The sequence below is a fragment of the Hemicordylus capensis genome, chromosome 4 (assembly GCF_027244095.1).
Source record: "Hemicordylus capensis ecotype Gifberg chromosome 4, rHemCap1.1.pri, whole genome shotgun sequence".
Lineage (NCBI taxonomy): Eukaryota > Metazoa > Chordata > Lepidosauria > Squamata > Cordylidae > Hemicordylus > Hemicordylus capensis.
In genome coordinates, this window is record NC_069660.1 from 244,181,402 (window position 1) to 244,191,708 (window position 10,307).

A 10,307-nucleotide genomic window follows, 5' to 3' on the forward strand; every position below is an offset into this window, starting at 1 on the left:
ACCCCAGGAAATCACCCCTAACTGAATCTACCAGCCAGGAACATCCATTGAGTGACCCTAATAAACTTGCTCACACAGCCTTTTCATTTCTTCTGTTCTTTGTCACTGGCCCCAAGCCGTTCTCCTTGATGGCCTCCAACAGCACAGGGAGTGGCTTCTTTCCTCATGTATACTCCCTGATTTCCAGCAGCTACCTAATGTTAGTACAAGTTCAGCCCCAGATTCGTCTTTCAACGGAGAATTGACCACTATTCTTCTCCACTGTAAAAGAAGCCAGTCCCCCTCTAGTCAACTTTCCCTCCCTCACCCACTTTGCAACCTTTAACCTTTCCCTCCCCTTTCCCTCCATCCCATGCTTGACCAGTTCTTAAGTGTGGGCCATCCTTTCTCCTTTACCCAAACTCATTCAGGTTCTTCTACTTGCCCCTACTGCCTGTTTCCTGATTCTATGGATTGGCCTCTCCTTCTCTCCTTGCCTGATCTGGTTTGGGCTTCTTGATCACTCCACTCAGCCCTCTCCTTTGTTCTCTGGACCAATCCAATCTACTTTTCTTTCGCAAACTCATTTGGGTCTGTCTTTCTCTGTCCTCTGCTCCCTCTCAGGATCTTTTCAGAACCTCACCTTCCCTTCATACCTGATCTTGCTTGGATATGTCTCTCCCCCACCCCCCAATCTCTTAACATCCACTGCCTTCTTCCCTTCCACCTCTCCTAATTGTAGCATACACATTTAAATAGCAGGAATAGCAGAAGTCAAGTATTAGTGCCCAGACACATGAATCATCATGTGTGTTCTTTGTCACATGGGAATACCCTGTGTGTTCTATTTTATTGAAGCCTCACTCTGTATTCAATAAAATATGGTTTAATTGGTCTTTTAAACCTGTGGTTGTTACTTTCTTGGGAAACTGCCTTTTTTATAACCACACTTACACAGTCCCAAAGGGGCTCAACAGCACCCTCTCATAGCAGACTTAAAGCGACTGGAAGTCCAAGTGGCCAGGGCTTTTTCAGGAACTAGGTGAAATATAAAATGGGAAAAACTTCCTAAGACTTCTCTTCACTTATCCCTCCTCCTTCACAGACACCTTTTCATCCCATATCCCTGCAACAGCCTTCTTCCTCATCAGATTTGTGGTCCCTTGGGTCTTCCATGCTTCAAACTCAGCCTTGTATTCCTCTAGAATTTTCACTCTTTCTCTGCTTTCTGTTCCACCATCACCTTTGCAACAGATCCTCCATCCCTCTTTCAAAACTCCAAGGAAGCATGTATACCTAAAGTGACCAGAAAATTTTGTTGCAGAAGCAAAACACAGGCCCTGTACAAAGTTACCTTTGACAGGTAAGCAGGTCCTTTTGCCAAAATTAAAAACTCGGAAGGTGACTCATGTGTTAGGATGCTGGACAATGTGACTGTTTCTTGCCTTTTAAAATTTTTATGACAACAGTAATCTTCAAACAGATTGAGCTGTTTGACATTTATATAAGTTTTGAAATTTAAAACTGTTAAACCAACGGATGAGTGAGATAGTCTAAATACATGTGTTCTAAATATTTGTTACTTTAGGAAATTGTTTTGAACAAAGCAGACTTTACAAAAATTAGACTACTGCAGACACTGGCTTTGAGGTCAAACAGAAGTATTAGGAAGTCATGGGATTATTTATAACTTTTTTTCTGCTTTGTCTTACGGAGAAATGTTTTCTTTGCAAGTGGGAGTCAAGTCCTTGACTTGAATGTCTTGAAGCAGAATCTCAAAATCTACAGTATAATTGATTGATGGAACAGTACAAAGGAGCAATGATTCAGAGAAAATGTTTTCCCCCATTTAACTTCCAGTGCTTACTGATGTGTAATGTAAGATAGTGAACCCCCATCCTGAATATGGCATTTTGATACAAAAAATATTTCTTTTTTAAAAATCCCTGAGAGGTCTCATTTCTGCATCTGTCAAATGCCTTCCCATAGGAAGGATGGGAAGTAGAAAAGTGCTGCCCTAGAAGTATAGACTTCCATTATTCTGAATTAAACAGTACGAAATGAGTTGTTATCTACACAGAATATGAGGCTCTTCTCACGATTGGTGAGGGTTTGTGAGGAGAGCCGGCTAAGCCCACTCTCCCCACAGATGAGCAGCAGTCGGTTCTGGGTGGCCACAGTGGCCACCCACATGACTGTCAGCTCCGTCACAAAGCCGGTGGGGGCTGGGGAGTTCGGGGGCTGTGCGGCCCCAGGATGCTCCAGCATGCCCTGCACGAGTGTGCAGGGCATGCTGGAGAGACCCCCGAGCCAGAAGGCTGCTTTTGAGCCTCCTGGTTGGGGTTCTCCTCATGAGTAGCCGCAGCGCAGAGCCGTGCCACAGCAACTCACAATTTAAAAAAACAGGTTTGTGGTGTGCTCGCTCTGCAAACCCAGTTTAAGAGGGGTAGTTTGGTGGGTTAACTGCCTGGAGGAACCATCCCTCAAATTCTGATCCCCCACTATGAGCACCTCTTTCTTGCTTGTATTCAGCTTCAATTTGTTATCCCCAATCCAGCCCATTATTTTATTTATTTTATTTATTTATTAGAGACATTTAATATACCGCCCACTCCGAAGACTCTGGGCAGTGTACAACAACAGGCAAACAGGCAACATTAAAAATTACATTACATTAATAATTAAAACTTATTAAAGAACTAAAGTAACTACCAAAAAACAGAAAAATGAACTACAGGGCAAAGGCCTGGCAAAAAAGAAAAGTCTTCAATAGCGATTTGAAGATCGGTAAGGAAGGTGCTAGCTGAATCTGTAGGGGGAGAGTTCCAAAGGAGCAGGGCAGCAACCGAAAAGGCCCTTTCACGGGTCCTAGAGCTCCGAACATCTCGGAAATTAGGGACCGACAGAAAGGCCACCTGAGCTGATCTAACCGGACGGGATGTAACTGGATGGGAGAGGCAGGTCTGTGGGTAGACAGGCGCCAGGCCCCGCAAGGCTTTGAAGGTCAGAACCAAATTGGGCTCGGAAGCGAACAGGCAACCAGTGCAATGACTGTAGGAGAGGTGTTACCCTGTCATATTTTCTGGCACCCATGAGTAGATGAGCTGCTGCATTCTGGACCCGCTGCAGCTTCCCGATCGTCCTCAAAGGTAACCCTAGATAGAGAGTGTTACAATAGTCTAAATGGGAGATAACAAGGGCATGGGTCACTGTCATTAATGCCTGCCGATCAAGGTAAGGGCATAATTGGCGAACCAGATGAAGCTAGGCAAAAGCACTTCTGGCCGCAGCTTCCACCAGCTGCTCAAGCAGGAGGTGTGAGTCCAAAAGGACCCCCAAATCATGAACAAGCTCTTTTGAGGGCAGCGCCACCTCATCTAAAACAAGGTTCACATCCAGCTGTTGGCCGTTACGAGGGCTGAATAAAAGTAATTCAGTCTTAGTGGGATTCATTCTGAGCTTGTTTTGATTTATCCATACCTGAATAGCTTCCAGGCAGCGAGTAAGCACAGAAACAGCATCCCCGAAATGGTCTGGGATGGCAATATATAGCTGAGTGTCATCAGCGTATTAATGAAATTTCACCCCAAACTGGGGTGACATTACTGCCCATAGGCAGGCATTTAGGGAGTGAATGCAATTTCCTGATGAAGATGATAAGGAAAAATAGACTTGAGTGTCATCAGCATACTGATAACACCCTGCACCAAATCTCCTGATGACCTCACACAGCGGTTTCATGTAGATATTAAAAAGCACTGGTGACAGAATGGAGCCCTGAGGGACTCCATATAATAGCTCCCGTTTCAAAAAGCAACTGTCACCAAGCTCCACCATCTGGAATCTCCCTGAGATATAGGAGTGGAACCACTGCAAAGCACTGCCTCCTGTCCCCAACTCCCCCAGGCGATCCAGAAGGATACCATGGTTGATGGTGTCGAACACCGCTGAGAGATCCAAAAAAACCAAGAGAGTCACACTCCTTCTGTCGATTCCCTGGTACAGGTCATCCATCAGGCCGATCAAGGCAGACTCAACCCCATAGTCCACTCTAAAGCCAGTTTCAAATGGGTCTAGATTATCAGTTTCCTCCAAAACTGCCTGGAGTTGGTTAGCCACTACTCTCTCAATCACCTTGTCCAACTATGGGAGATTTGGCCTATAACCATCCATCACTGAGGGATCTAGTGATCATGATCATACATGATCAAGTTCTAAAAACCAAAAAAGGTTGTATCCCACAGAAAGTCTCTTCACACGAGCAGCTAAAACTGAGTTATCTGCCTCTAACCCAGATGTGCATGCACATGTGAACCACGACAAATGCCCTAAGACCTGATAGTCCAACTCTGGGTAACCCTGTTTCTAATCCTCACTCTTAATCTAGGTTAGTGAAGAGCAAGGGCTCTCATACCTCGGCTTGTCAATGTGTCTGCTTTTCCTGTATTTTCAGGTCCCAGCAGTGTGCTGCAGCTTGAGGGGCTGCTAGGTGTGAATGTGCCACTCTGCACAGCACACTCTGTGGTCCCATGCTAGCAATGGCTTGAATAGGTCTGGGCCAGGCTCTAGGGAAGTGCATGAACCTTTTCGGAGGCTCTTTTACAGGAACACATTCCCCCTGCTGTCGCTCGGTTCCTGTAAAATCCTTTGGGGCAGCAGCATACCTCCCTGCCACCCCTTCCCCTCTTCGGCCAGAAGTACCTGGTGCGCATGCCACACAAACACTCGCGCATGTCAGATGGGCTCACGCATGATTGTGGCATGCTCATGCTCAGTAGTTCTGGCCACTTCTGGCCGAAGAGGTGAAGGGGCAGCAGGGAGGTACACTGCCGCCTCAAAGGATTTTACAGGAACCGAGCAACGGCGGGGGGGAAGTGGGTGGAGGGGTAAGTGCACCCTCCCCCACCCTTCAAGTCTGACCCCCACCCCTTCAAACCACCCCAACCCAGTTCTGTGCACATCCCTACCTGCCTCCTGCCCCCTTGTGGTTAAACAGAGTGTGGTTGCTGATGCCAAGGGGTTTCCTGCCTCCTAGGCACATGGTGCATTGTGGGAAGGTACTCCCACTTCTCAGCAGACTTCCTGGCTCTGAACTCGCCACCACAGCTCTTGTGTGTGAACTGGGCTTGCAAAACCCAGAAGAGGCTCTGCTTGTCTATTCACTATGGGGTAAGAACTCTTCCAAGCCCCAAACCACCCCCTTCTGATCGTGTACAAGAGCCCACGGTGTTATTGTACATTGTAACTTGTGGAGTTCATTTGTCACGTGAGTCCCTTCTTCTCCTCTCAAATATATGTCACTAAATATTTCATTGCCCATCACTCTTCATCTATTCATCTATATAGGAGCATCATTGTTCTAGCTTTGCATAAACTTCACTAGGACCAGTCTTTCTGTCATGCATTCTGTAACCTGTGGAAAGATTATAAGAGTAATGGCGCAGAGGGAAAATGCTTGACTAACAAGCAGAAGGTTGCCGGTTCAAATCCCCGCTGGTACTATATTGGGCAGCAGCAATATAGGAAGATGCTGAAAGGCATCAGCTCATACTGCAAGGGAGGAGGAAATGATAAACCCCTCCTGTATTCTACCAAAAGAAATCCACAGGGCTCTGTGGGTGCCAGGAGTCAAAATTGACTTGACGGCACACACTTTACTAAGTCAGAAATTATTACCTCCCCACAACTCTCTCAGGCTATATATTTATAGAATATATAGCAACAATCCATCCCTGAAATAGCCATGTATTAGGCCAGAGTGAGATCCGTTTTGAACATGTGAAGTTCAAGCTGAACATCAAAAAGTTTCATCCATCGAAATGCAATATTTTATTTCGAGAATGTTGTTTTGGGCTATCTGTAAATATGGAATCCATTGCATCCATTTCACATGTTCCTTATTCCTTTCATTACCATAAAAGACAAAGACCTTTCAAACAAAGATAATTCAGTGGCTCTGTTCATATCCTGTTCTCACACACATATGAAAAAATTTAAGAAATACAGATGCAACTGTTGTGGCGTTTCTTTCATTCACATAAGTAACATGGGAAGGGACTGTAAAGCACATAGTTTGCATGTATAGGGTGGAGGTTTCAAGACCTGGCATCTCCACATAGATCTCAGGAGCAGGAGGGATGGGAAAGACCTCTAACACTGAGAAAACTGCTATCCATAAGCCTCTCTGTATCTTGTAGCTGATTAGTAGATACATAAATATGCTTTCTTACTTTAAGATGACATTTATACTTGCCAAAGGCATGTAGAATGTATTTCTAAGTATGTGTCCACTCATATACATTTGAGATATTAGAGAGAAGGCTTGCTCTAGAGCAGGGGTCCCCAACCTTGGTTCTCCATTTGTTGTTGATCTACAACTCCCATCATCCCAAGCCACGATGGCCAACACTGTAGTCCAATAACATTTGGGAACCCAAGAATGGAGATCCATGCTCTAGTTTCTTCTCATCAGGTTAGATTGGTTGGCAACAGAGCCTTTTTGGTGGTACTCACCAGTTCTGGCACTCCCTTCTGGCCATCTATGATGCCTAATTAAGCTCGTCTTTATCCTCTTCTTGGTGGAAAGGAGAGAGATTGTTAGGTCAAAATCAGTATTTAATTTTTATTGCTGCTCTTGGTATTTTAATTGTATTTTCAATAGGCTATGTTTTTAGTTAGCACTAATTTATTAGAGTTTGTATTTTTATTGTGAAATGCCTTGACCAAAAAGTCACTGGAATGGTGAATATATTGGGTGGAGGAGGGGGCGGGAAGAGAGAGAGAGAAAGGTTATTTAGGTAGATATAGGCAGGGGTGACAGAAGTCTTTTCCCCTGATCTGGAGCAGATAAACCACACACAGAGTTAAGAATGCAACCATCAGAGGAAACCATTCTTGTTTAGGACCTCACTAAGCAAATAAACTGAGCAGCAAATGGAATTAACATTAATAAAGACCATCATTTCCTCAAAGAAAATAAACATTCAGGATACTAAGAATTAGAATTCCTTTGCTTTTAGAGGGGGAAAGGGATAATGAGAATTCCTGCATTACACTCCACATAATCCCATGATTGATTACTTAAATCTTGCAGTACTCGCCTTATTTAAAAGCTAGTTAGCAAGAATTGACTGGGCGGGGGGCATAATGTAAAGATAGCCATAGTATGAAAACAGAGTTCACAGCAAATTTTGAAGCTGCTTTGTGAACTTTCTCCTAATTTGGCAGTTTGCACACGTACTTCTCTCTCTCCACCCATCTATGAGACAGGCTATCTGCCTTTTAAAAAAGAAGAAGAAGAATTTTCATATATATATCCATCCATACATCTGTCACCTTATCCAAAAGAAACTTTGTTTCAAAACATGCAGAACAGCATACAAGGTTACTTGGTGACATTACAGGGACTAGCCAATTAGCACTATGTACAGCCAAGTTCATATTTGCAGAAATGGTCCTTTCAGACTCAGCACTGCAGATAAATTAGAGACATTTTGAACTGAATTGAATAAATTGTGCTCTTAAAATGTGTGTGTGTTCACACAAAAAGAACTTAGATCCCTTTAAGTAAGCTTACAGTAACTTTAGAAACAGTAATCAAGGCTGTGTTGGATGGACGGATGGATGGATGGATAAGCATTAAAAACATTTGCAGGTAACTGGATGAAATATAACAATAAATTGGGTGGAGGGAAAACATGCCTATGCACTCCAATAGTGGGGAAGCCTCCAGCTGCACTAAAAGCAAACTCCCTGGTACAAGGACACAGCTCCGTGTTACCACATTTGCTCAGGCACGTGGATGCTATCATGCCCTGTGACTATGCTTTGGGATCTGTTTAGCTTGAATTGGTGCAAACGTGCATATAGCAATGATCTTGTATAAGGTAGCTGGAAAGCTGATCAGGGCTAAAGGCAGGTCAGAGTTAGGGTACTCGAGTGAGAGTAATGGACTCCAGTCATCTATATATATAATTCTCCTGGGTGTGCCAGGGAAAATGCATCCCGGCAGCCCAGCTGATTGGCTGGGCTGCGGAGGTGCCTGATTGGCTGGCACAGCGCACCCAGGAGAATTTGACAAGCGGCAGGCCAGGCAGCGAGTGGCGATGGTGGCCGCAGGCCCGGCCCGGCCGCGGAGGCGAGGTGGCGGGCCCAGGCCAGGCGGCGGCGGGCCCGGCCGCAGCCGCGGGACTCAGCCGGAGCAGCAGGACTCGGCCGGCAGCCTGGCAAGAGGGTGGTGGAGAGGAGGCCGGCCGCAGAGGCCAGCAAGCAGCAGCAACGGGCCTTGTAGGCCCGGCCGCAAAGGCGGCACTCGGCCTGGTGCTGGGCCTGGCTGCGGAGGCGGCTCACAGCCAGGCGGCGGTGGAACCGGCCGCCGAGGCCAGACGCCCGCTGGAGGCTGGGGTGAGAGGGAACCGGGAGGCGGGACTTCCGTGTTCGCCGCCTGGGCAGAGGTACTGTGAAATGAAATGCAGGGGGAGGGGGAGGGAAAGAGAGTGGGGCAGGGGGGAGGGCAAGAGAGAATGGGGTGGGGTTGGGGTGGGCAAAAAGGAGGGGAGGGCAAAAAGGAGGGGGGAGGGCAAGAGAGAGTGGGGGCAAGAGAGAGTGGGGGAGGGGAGGGGAGGGGAGGGGAGAGGGGAGGGAGGAGAGAGGAGCAGGGGGAGGACAGGAGATACTGGGGCAGGAGGGTGAGAGGGCTGGTAGGGGGAGGGAGGGCAAGAGAGGGTGGGAGGGGAGGGGAGGGGGCAAGAGAAAGGAGGGAGGGGAGGGAGCAAGAGAGAGTGGGAGAAGAGGGGAGGGGGCAAGAGAGAGGGGAGGGGCAAGAGAGTGGCAAGGGAGGGGAGGGGGCAAGAGAGAGCGGCAAGGGAGGGAGGGGAGGGGGCAAGAGAGAGGAGGGAGGGGAGGGGGTGAGAGAGTGGCGAGGGAGGGGAGGGGAAGAGGGGCAAGAGTGTGGGGCAGAAAGGAGGGAGGGGGATACAGCCAGCCCCAAAGAGAGCACAGATGCTCTGTGCAGGTTGGCTAGTATTTTCTTGAAAACAGAGATTCCTTTTATTAAAGAACAGAAGTTAGCAACCTCTTGGGGAGCCAGGAGGAAACAGCTAACTACAAGATGTTGGTTTTTAAATGGAGCATCAGGATCTATCAAATACAAGCTTGAGGGGATCTTAATATAGAGGGGAAGGAGAGAGAGATGGAGTGATAGATTAAGTGAAGAAAGATAGAGTTATATCTGTATGCTCGTCCTAGGTTTTGCAAAGGTGAAGTGTATTGATTTCTGAAGTGATTAGTTATCCTTCTTGGGGCAGAAGGAGGCAAATAGGCTTTACCAGGATTTGTAGAAGTGGCTAAGGGTCCTGAGCAGTTCAGAACATGGATTCAAAAGATCCACACTGCCTCACTTCAGGAAGATCTTGGTGGTGCTGAAAGTTGCAGGAAAGGGGGCCAAATCAGAAAGCTCTCTGGCCGGTGGCGTAACAAGCTCTGAGGGGGCCTGTGTGCAAGAATTGAACATGGGCCCCATCAGATAATTACCCCAGAGGGATCAATGGGAAATGAAAAGGTTAATAATTCCTGAATGGCTGGGCAGAAATCTAGAACTTCCATGGTAGGACTTGGATAAAACACATACATGTAGTTAGGTGCCCATCAGCTACATTTCCATTCTACATCTGAAGGATGACACATTGCTCCCACCTCTGCAGGTGGCAATTATGACATCACCTATGGTTTCTCTGTTCTGATGTGCTCATTGTCTCCTTGGTGAAGGCTGAAACTCAAAGGTCAGGCTCAGTGGTGTGGAGGATACAGGAGAAGCAGCAGCATCTCACAGGGGCAGCTCAGTTCTCCTAGTATTCCAAGAATGGATGAGATAATCATAAAGGCAAAGAAGTTGTGCTCCTTTTAAATATACAAAGGAGTGGTAAGGCTGTCAGGTAAGAAGTATCTTTCCATTCTAGAACAGGAACTTGTAATAGATGGAGGCAGTTTGAAACCAAGGATTAATGTTAATGTAAACCGCCCTGAGCCATTTTTGGAAGGGCAGTATAGAAAAATAAATAAGGAATCCAGCAGATATGGCAAGTATTTCAGCATCTCAAAATGCCCAATTCTTTCTTTTCCTTTCTTTGGCTCTGTAAATAACCCTTGTCAAGGCTTAATTCTAGAGACAGTAGTGAAAATGATGCTACATTGCCCAGATATCTTCACCCTGTAAATAGACCAGCTTGAATAGAAAGCTACAAATTGACCACAATAAGACAATTTTCATTTTGCGAATTGTCTGGAAATGCTTTTAAAAATCCCATAGATTCCACCAAGTTTAAGAAAAC

General features: G+C 46.4%; 1 long non-coding RNA gene across 1 annotated transcript; it reads right to left on the reverse strand.

Moving 5' to 3' along the window:
* Window positions 1-849: 849 nt before the first annotated feature.
* Window positions 850-9,637, reverse strand: LOC128322168 (uncharacterized). Its single transcript, XR_008305571.1, has 3 exons — window positions 9,608-9,637; window positions 6,493-6,550; window positions 850-1,275 (listed from the first exon to the last, which is right to left on the reverse strand). It is a non-coding gene; the product is annotated as an uncharacterized LOC128322168 (long non-coding RNA).
* Between the last annotated feature and the right edge of the window lie 670 nt (window positions 9,638-10,307).